General features: G+C 44.8%; 1 long non-coding RNA gene across 4 annotated transcripts in view; it reads right to left on the bottom strand.

Annotated features, from left to right (window-relative positions):
• The window catches only part of LOC102547905 (uncharacterized), an 88,495-nt gene extending 80,858 nt beyond the window's left edge, over positions 1-7,637 (bottom strand). For 3 of the 4 annotated variants that reach the window (XR_015648154.1, XR_015648155.1, XR_015648156.1), the window contains exon 1: positions 7,483-7,637. This is a non-coding gene — a long non-coding RNA (uncharacterized LOC102547905). The remainder of the gene's footprint in view (positions 1-7,482) is intronic. The other variant, XR_015648157.1, reaches the window with a different exon arrangement.
• Positions 7,638-9,645: the final 2,008 nt, after the last annotated feature.

The following is a 9,645-nucleotide window of genomic DNA, read 5'->3' as shown; positions in this document are numbered from 1 at the left end:
GGTATTACATGCCAAAACAAAGCTTAGGTCTCTCTTCGATTTATAAAGCCACCCATGTCATCACGGCGCCTCACCCTCATTACTTCATCTGATGTCAGTTGCTTTCCAAAGGCACCATCTCCAAATGCCATCGACATAACTATTATGTCTCCACATAGGAACGGAGGAACACATTCACACCACAGCACGTTATTCGATGAAGTCTGAGGAAAATTTGAAGACTTGAGAGAGAGCCGGAATGACAATGACACACCGTATAAAGGTGTGTGAGGAGAGCAGCCTACAGTAAAATGAAGTAGGGGTGGAAGGCTTAGGCAGGAAGCAGTCTAGGGGCCTAGGAGGAATCAGAGGCTTGTGGGGTTGAGCTGACTCAAAGGAAGGGCATATGAAAAAGTCATATGAACACCTACTGTAACTTGGTTACAAAATACAATTAGAGGGTTAGCAGAACGGATTACAAGACATGGCAGGAGAGGAAGGAACACTAGAGTTAAAGAATCAGGTAGAATTGGGAGTTAGAAGATAGAAGAGTGGGTGATTTAACCAAAACCAAAACCATACCACTTTTATATACCATATGAGAAGCCTTATAGAGACCTATGGATTAGTAAGTAACTTTGTAAATAAAACTTTTTTTAAAAAAAAAATCAGGAAAGCATCCTGCATGGGTAAACAATGTTGTCCTCAGAAGGCATGGCTTATTAAATGAAACTCTCAGGGAAGGTGTAAGGGTCCTCCCTATGCAGTAATGTCAGGGAGACCCGAGGGTGCTCTGAAACAACATGGCCTATCCCATTATCATTGGTTATTCACCGTGACAACGCAGTAAGACCCTACTGTTGAAGACACCACATACTTTGGCTGCAGGATGTAGAAAAATCAATCACAAACCAATCAGGAAACTTCCTCCCTGATGGCTAGCTTTCTACTGGCAGAAGGTGCTGTGCAAGTTCCTGGCAGAGAATAGACAAATCGTCTTACACGGACGGCTCTGAACCCCTCCTGCGTGCCGCGGTGCTGGCGGGCCAGGCAAGGCGTGCCCACCGGGACAACAGAGGATGTACTGCATGACTCTTCTCTCCTTAGAGGTGAGGACTGTTCCGCCGTAGGGAATTTCACGCCTGACACTGAAATCCGGGTCAAAAGCCAGGACTAGGCGAGTCAGAGAGATCAAACCTGCTGTTGCTTTTTTGCTTAACGGCCATACTGCCGAATTGCTTTCTAAACATTTATGTTTATACAAAAATTCCTGGGCTGCCTTCAGAAGCTTCTTTATGCAGTGAGCAGCAGTGCACAGATGTGCAACTGGCCGATGTGCTGAGAGTTAGAGACGTAAGTTCCTATCCCGACGTAAGATATCTTTATCAACCTCCTCCCCTTCTGCCCTCCATGGTTCAAGGAACATTGAAGAAGAGGAGGAAGATGTAAGAGGAGTCATAGGGTGGGGAAGAATGTTGTGACATTCTGTCTTCTGGACGTGACCTGACTATTACTCTCCTCACAACTGTGGTTACCTACACAGGATGTACAAAGTTGAGGCAACCAAATTCCTGCACAGATGGCAGATGTGCTCCCCAGGCCCCCACCCTTTAGTAATGAGGAACTATCGACAGTTGATGGCTGCTGCTGGGAGAGAAAGCCATTCGACAGATTTCCCATGCTTCAGAGAATAGCTCCACACCCCATGTACATGTGAACAACAGCAATTGGACTTAATGACCTATCACTCACAACAAAGGAGACCTGAAGATTGGAGGAGGACATATTGCTGAGAATACCGGAGGAGTAGGAGGGGAAAAGGAGGGGTGGGGTGGGAGTGGGATACATAGGGTCATATTCTATCGTGTGAAATTCTCAAATATTAAAAAATACAATTAAAAATGTACAGAAAATGTGAATATATGCATGAATGGCTATAGTTCTAAAGATACATTTTATTGATATTAATTCAATCTGTTATTACTCAGTACCTACCATAAAGATATGTTCTGCAGATATTAATTTAGTAAGGCGGCACTTGGTACCTGCCACACAGAAGGAGACATGACCAACCTGGTTCCTAGCTTGATAAGATACATAAAATCACAGACCCTGTATTTCCCACATCTAAATTCCACAGGGATGGGGGGGAAGCAATGTTGTTTAGTGGACAGAGAACAGCCCAAGGACCTTGTTTAGAGCCTATCAGTGTCACAGGCCAGCAATTACCCAAAGGGCAGTCCATATATTATTTATTATATTGTAACAGTATTTATTTGGTAATTATTTAACGCAAATATCACATCAAACCTATTTATTTTGTGGGATGTATGGCTCAAGACAAGGTAAAATTAGTCTATTCAAACTAATATTAAAGGAACCATCGTGTTAGTCACATAACAAACAGCCAAGTTCAATGAAGCATCAGTGAAAATCATCTTTTCAGGTCACTAAAATAACGAACGCAGATAACCCGTGAAAATAGTACTGGTTCTAATGATCTCTCGTTGGACCTAGGCTCAACCATCCACGTGGGCGATAAGCTAAAGCAACTCTGAGACAAACTGCAAGACGCTCGACTGCACACGCTCTTGCCACGAATTCAGAAGGCAACATGTGTGCTGAGGCCATGGGGGAATTCAGCAGGAACAGGATCGGATGCCTGGTCTGAGGAGAGTATAATTTAATAGGAAAGAAAAGGCAGGCATACAAATAACTGGAAAATGGGCTAAGCCCCCAAAGAGGAGGTACAAAGCCCCAGAGAACAGACTCAAAGGAGGGATAAGTCACGCCTATGGGGAAAGGTCATAAGAGACTTCATGGAGATTTGAGATGGTGTTTGAGATAAGCTGGGAAAGAAGAGAAGAATTTCCAGGACACAAAAGAAGGGGTGTATATGCAACATTCCAGAGTGGGATGACTGCTTGAGCCCTGGCACAGAGAGACCAGGAAGGGACAAGAGAATAGAAACTTTCTTCTGTTGATTCAGCTGTGGTATAGATTGCAACCCAAGCAGATGATTACTGGGAGTTCAGAGTGTGGCCAGAGAGGAGGGCAGAGAGTGAGGTCCAATTAGCACAGAAGAGAAGCCAGTGGGCAGAGAGGAAGACTTGGGCCACACGAAACCTGTGAGCTATGCAAATGACGACCAATCGGATAGGCGGGTGTGCCGTTGAGCATCTAGCCTTTCTCTTAGCTCTGGCCTACTTCCTCTCTTGGAAGTACACTCTTAATAAACTGTTCCTGGTTCTGCTACTCTCCATATGACATAGTCTTTTTTTTTTTTTTTTTTTTTGGCCCTGGGACACAGAACCCTGAAAACCTCAAAAGGTGCCTTGCTGGAATCAAGTGTCTGGGGACAATAATGTTCCCAGCCCCAAAGAGCAGACTCAATATACTCTATATAAAGTAATAGAAATGGTGTTGTGGTAGGGAGGGGGCAGTGAAGAGCTTACGGGATGTGGAGAGTGCCTGTGCTCTGGAAATGAGGTAAAGCTATTGCCACCAAGGCCCTAGCGGCTATGACTCCCTCATGAAAGTACAAGAAAATGTGAATTGGGGGGGGGGGGTGAGATTCTTTAGGACCTGGGGATTTATTTAAACTCAGAGAGAGACAGGAAACTCCCAGGGTGAGCACACAGCTATGTAGATCCCTGTGGAGCTCAGCAGGTGAGGCTGTGCAAGTGGTGGTGGAATATGTACCTTAGGCCTCCATGCCAAGAAGGGCCAGATGTGGTCCAAAGAGGAAACAGGAATGACAGGAGTGGGCTAGGTGGATTATCTTTGTGGGATTCACACATGCAAAATTCCAAGATGGAAGAAAAATCAAAACGAGACATACCCAACACCAGCAGTTAATTATAAATTGCTTCTATGTACAATTAAGACCTTTTTATTTTAAATAAGGAACTTTATAATAGGGTGCTTAAGTTACTCCCATAAGCAGCAAGATGACATCAGAAGAGAAGGCCATGTCTTTACTGTTGTCGTTGAGAACACTAAGCATTGCAGAAGCCTGAGAAACAGTCCCTAAAATATATCTGATCCGCCCCTGGGATTTATCATTCTGTCATTATTCAGAGAAAAAAAAAAAGATCTTTGCAATGTGAACACCTTAAGGGAATTGAGATGTATTTAACCTGGATTAGTCAAGTGGACACTAAATACCATTGTGCTTGTCCTTATTCAAGGAAGATGTAGCACACAAAGAGCGGAAGAGATAAATACAGTCGGGTCAATATAAAAACCTAGCTGTTTTAGTTAACTTTGTCAATCTGACACAGCCTAGAGTCATCTGAGGAGGAAATGCCTAGATCAGATTGGCTTGTAGACATATCTGTGGCGATTGTCCTGATTATTTATTGATATTGAAGGACCCAGCCCACTATGGGCAGCACCATGCCTAGGCAAGTGAGCTTAGGCTATTTAAGAAAATGTGCAAGCCTGAAAGTAAACCAGAAGGCACCATCCTCCATGTTTTCTTCTTCACGTTCTTGCTCAAATCCCTGCCCTAATTCCTCTCAATGGACGGCATAACACAAATAAGCCCTTTTGTCCCCTAAGTTGCTTAGGCAGTGTTTTATTACAGTAGCAGAAAGGAAACCAGAACCCTAGCCTAGAGATATTTGAAGTTGTTGGCCTGGAAAATGGCTTCTAGTTTATTAAACCCATAAGGTGTAGATACCAGCAAGCAAAGGAAACTGGAAGAGACAAGGCATGGGACATCACCTAAGGCTTCCAAAGAGACGCCAGAACGCCTTCGTGAATTTGATATCAGACTTCTGGCCCCTTGAGCAAATTTCTGTTGCTTTAGCCTAGTGGATTGGTTATAATATATAAGAACAGCCCCAAGTAGGACTTCTCAATGAATTCCATTCCAAGCATCCACACAACATCAGATGAGCTTCTGTTCTCTGGGCTTTCTTTGTTACGATGAGCTGATAAATCCTACCTTATTAAGTCATTTCAAGATTATAAGAGTGAATAGATTTTCTTCCCAGTTGTGGATATAATGTAAGGACTGTTCTCTACATCTGGGTATTCTCTCTGTCTGAGCAAAGCAGCTGTCTTAGGGCTCTACTGCTGTAAACAGACATCATAACCAAGGCAACTCTTACAAGGACATTTAACTGGGGCTGGCTTACAGGTTCAGAAGTTCAGCCCATTATCATCAAGGTGGGAGCATGGCGGCATCTAAGGTAGGCACGATGCAGGAGGGGCTGGGAGTTCTACATCTTCATCTGAAAGCTGCTGGCAGAAGACTGGCTTCCAGGCAGCTAGGATGAGGGTCTTAACCAACAGTGACACACCTACTCCAACAAGGCTACACTTCCTAAAAGTGCCACTCCCTGGCCAAACATACAAACTATCACAGCATCCAAACCCATAATTGCTACAACAAATACCACCCAAAAAATGCCAAGGATGTTTTAAAGTTCCTGAAGTAGGGCATGAAGTATGGAGAAATTTAGTTCCTGATAGAAGTATTTCCATAAGCTCTATGATACATGAGACACTTTTCTGGGACTCAAAGGTCTGAAGACAAGCAACTGACAAACTCACCTTATGGAAGAATTACAGTCAAGGCCAGAATGAGTCAAAGTATCTTAACGGTTTGGAAATCCTCAAAATTCTATTGAAAGACCTTAATGCACAGACGAAGTGCTGTGTTCCACTCCTGTCCATCCCCTAACCTCTTCCGACACCCATCCTTTCTGAAGACTTAACACAGTCAATTCATTGCTTTGAATCTTGTTACTAAGCTGGTTGACTTTAACTGCCCTAGCCTTTTCCAACTTCCTTGATATGCACTAACTATCTTACCTTGGGGACAAACATTAGAATAGCGGTTTTCTCCTTCGGTTGTCATAATGCTTAAATGTAATAATAATTAAGTGCTTAAAGATTATGTGAGGCATAATCATCCTTCGAAACATGCACACCGACTACAGAATCTGTGAGTATCTTCCAGAGGAGCTTTGAGCTGAGAAGTTGATTCCAAATCATCTGGGTGAGCCCCACTTGACCTCGAGAATCCTTTAGGAATAGAGACTCCTTTTCATCTGGCGTCAGAGAGAAACTGACAAAAGGAGGGAAACTGAGAGAGATGAGATTCTGTCAGCTTTAAAGACGAGAATGGCAAGCAGCTGCTGATGCAGGGAAAAGCAAAGAAAGATGCTTTCCTTGATGCTGGGGAAAGCATGCCTGCATGAGCTTTCTAGAACTATGCCTGCTACCTTGCCATGGAGAGGTAAGGAGACAGCAACATATCTCACATCCATTGTCCCTTGCTCCTTGCGTGCATCCAGGTCAGTTGGAGGTCCCTTCTGCTTCTACAAAAATACCTAATGCAGTTAGCAACTATCAGGGCATGGCCCTTCTCAGCTCAAAACCTTCCAGAGGCTCCCCAGCTCACTCCCAGAACAGCCTGAAAGACTTCCTCTGTTCTCAAGTCTTCAGGGCACAGCTGACCCCATTTCCCCTCTGACTGTCTCCTTCCTCTCTGACCCTGGCTGACTGTGTTCCAAGTCCACTAGCTGCCTTGCTGTTCTATGCACACTGGGAGTTTGAGCCTCAGGACACTTGCATTTGATATTTCTTTCTGCCTAGAACCCTCTTCCCCCACATCTAATAGAAAGCTCCCTCGACACCTTCAGGTCTTCCTGACAGTCATATTGAAAGAGCCATTGTCTCCCCCACCCCAAAGCACCACGGCAATTTCCTCTTCTATCATAGCGCATACTTAAATGGTTTTTCCCCCCCTACACAGTGTTGTCTCCTTTGGAATGTTCATAAGGGTTCTTTATGAAGGATGTATTAGGTGTTTGATAGATATTTGTTGAGTGGGCAAATCAATGTACAATCAAACTATAATCAAGAGCTGAATCTCAGTATTGCCTCTCGTTAACGACCCATCCACTCAGTTACAAAGGGGAAATGAAAGTCAGTGATGTTCTGCTGTTGAGCAATGGAGCTGCAGGTAAGATCAAGTTTTTAATTGGCCTTGCTGAGCCCAGACAAGCCAAAGGAGTAGAAACTCTTAAGTTCTCAGCACCCAGCCCTGTCTTCTAGACAGAGAACTCAGAACGGATTGGTGTTCTGAAGTCTTGGCCTTTCTGATTTCAGCCAGCATCTAAAAACCGTAAGAACAGTTTGTCTCGGTACTTCAGTACTTCCGCTTCCAGGCAAAGGAAAGAGCAGGAAGTGCAGGGGCGTGTGAAAATTGAGAAAAAAGAAGAAGAATTAAAGCCGCTACATGTAAAAGGCACAGAGACTTCCTCTGTCCTACCCCAGTACACACACTGCGCTTTCACAGCAAGGCTGGGGAAACCATTCTCAGGCAAAAGGAAAACCAGAATATAACTGCTAGTTTTCTGTTATCCAGCAGAGACTTTATTCAGGGATAGCTGAGAATGTGACAGGAGATAGACCTGGTGCCTGCCCGTGTGACTTTATCCTTCACAGCAGTCTAACATTATAAGGTCAACCTAGTTCATATCTTACCTACTCGGTGTTTGCTCTGGGCAGGCTGATGTTCCAGAATGCCCCCAGGAGGTATCTCAGATTATAAGAAATTGTACACAGAATTTAAGTAAGCTTCAGAGTCAGGCCAACCAAGGTTTCAGTCTTGACGCTGCCACAATTAGTAGCCGAATGCCAGCTGCCTACAGGAAGGACTGTGTTTATCTCATTTCCCATTGTATGCACAGGATTGCCCACACAATACCCAGCGTGCTCAATAATCCTCCCCTAGAAGAAAATCAATGTTAGGAGCCCCAGTTTCTTCATTAGCAACAGGAGACTATAAAATCTGGTTCATGAAGCTGCCTGAGCACCTCAGATGAGGTGCCCCACCTATCCAGGGCCTGCTATGTGACAGCATTTGCTTAAGGTTAAGCTGTCACTGTGGTGACTGTGGTAATTGGCTCTGGGTGAACCGTAGAGTATCCCCAAAGCTTTATTCCACGTGGAATTTCAGGACTCTGCCCTGACCTGAAGAGTTGGATCTCCGCATGATCCTGTCCTCTGGAAAAGTCCTGTTCTACTTCTGCCAGAAAGCCTGGAAGGGGGAAGAATGAGTTCCACATCCCAGCTGCTGGGGTGATGGGCAGCTGAAGCAAAACAAGACTAAGTACAGCCAGGTCTCACTTGTCATGAGGAGAGGGAGGGAAGAGCACTCAGAATAGTCAACCTCAGTAAGTGCCTGGTGAAAGCCAAGGGCAGAGGCTGGATCTGTTTCCTAGTCTTTTTTCTGTTAAATTCTCACAGGCACAGGAAGTGTGGGGTGTCTTTTCCTTAACTGCAAGTCACCCTGAGAACCCAGTTAAGCACCCCTCCCCCCTCCTCTTCCCCCTCCCCCTTGTGATTCATCAGCCTGGTTCAGCAGTAGGCCTAAGAAGCCATCTGTCAATGCTCAGGGATTAAATAAAGAAATGAATGCCCAAGACCTTCCCAGAATCTCCAAACCCCCAGGAATTCTTAACACTTTCACTTTGGGGGTTCAGCTCACAATCAAAGGTTAAGGGGTCTGGCTCTCCATTTTACGCTGAGTTATCCTTTGCTAACTGTCATAATTCAATATGGGAGCTCCATTGCAGAAATAAAGGCACAGAGCCTCAAACTCGATGCTGATGATGTTTGCAAAAGGGTTCTGTTGGTTCTGTCGAGCCTTGAGCAGCCTTGTTGTCAATAATCATTTCAGAAGAGCATCTGCTGATAACAGTGGGTGTGCCGTGAGCCACTGTGGTGGAAAAGGGAGACCATCCTCTCAAAGAAATAGAGAATGCAATGACTCAGACCGTCTCAAGCCACAGCCACCGTTACTGACTTAGTCATTCATGTTGTCTCTGTCTTATTTTTAGACACCTGGCTTTAAATTAACCGCTCTGATAAACAGCAGCAATTTGGTTAGTAATGAAGTTCCTTTGATTTTTTTTTTCCCTCCTGTGGGGTGGAGGAGACTCCTGAGTTCCACTTCTCTAAGTAACCGATACATCTTCATATGAAGCCCTTACAGCCTTCACGGAAGGAGAGACACATCAGGAAAAGCACAGGGGACCCAACCTCCCAAGATGCATTCTTCCCGTTCCCTCACTCTTTCACTGAGCTCAGTGTGTTGGAGAAAAGAGAGGAATTGAGGCAGGCAGGCGTTCTGGAAGGCAGCATTCCCGCTCTCCCAAAGGATAACTATAAACCTACCAATCAGAGAAGAGATGGAGCGGTGGGTCAGCTATTCAACCTCAGCTCTGTTCTGACAAAGGGAAAAATTAAACCATGTGGGGTGGGGTGGGGTGGGGTTGGGGGGCTCGAACCCTGTTATTTCCAAAGTAGTGCAATCCGATCATGGCATCCTTCTAGAACGAAAGTTTTAAGTTTTTCAAATAACTCCTAGTCAGGGTTCCAAGTCAACTGCGGTCTTGAATCAATGGTGATCTATAATCTGACTCAAGCATAGTTTGCACACTTCAACAGCCTAGCTGGAAGCAAGGTGATCCCTCCACCCATTTCCCCCTCCTTAGGTATAAATTAAGAAACCCAGGGTGACCACAGCCCTGGGCAACTATGTACAAAAAAATGGGAACTGTCACTTGATCGCTCCTCCCCTGCGCTTAACCAGAATCGTCAGTCTAGAGATTCAGGAACTAAGTGGCTTCATCATTTTGCACG

This window comes from Rattus norvegicus, chromosome 1, assembly GCF_021556685.1.
Source record: "Rattus norvegicus strain SHRSP/BbbUtx chromosome 1, alternate assembly SHRSP_T2T, whole genome shotgun sequence".
Lineage (NCBI taxonomy): Eukaryota > Metazoa > Chordata > Mammalia > Rodentia > Muridae > Rattus > Rattus norvegicus.
Note: the sequence above shows the minus strand (reverse complement) of the source record. Positions and strands in the feature narration are given on the sequence as shown.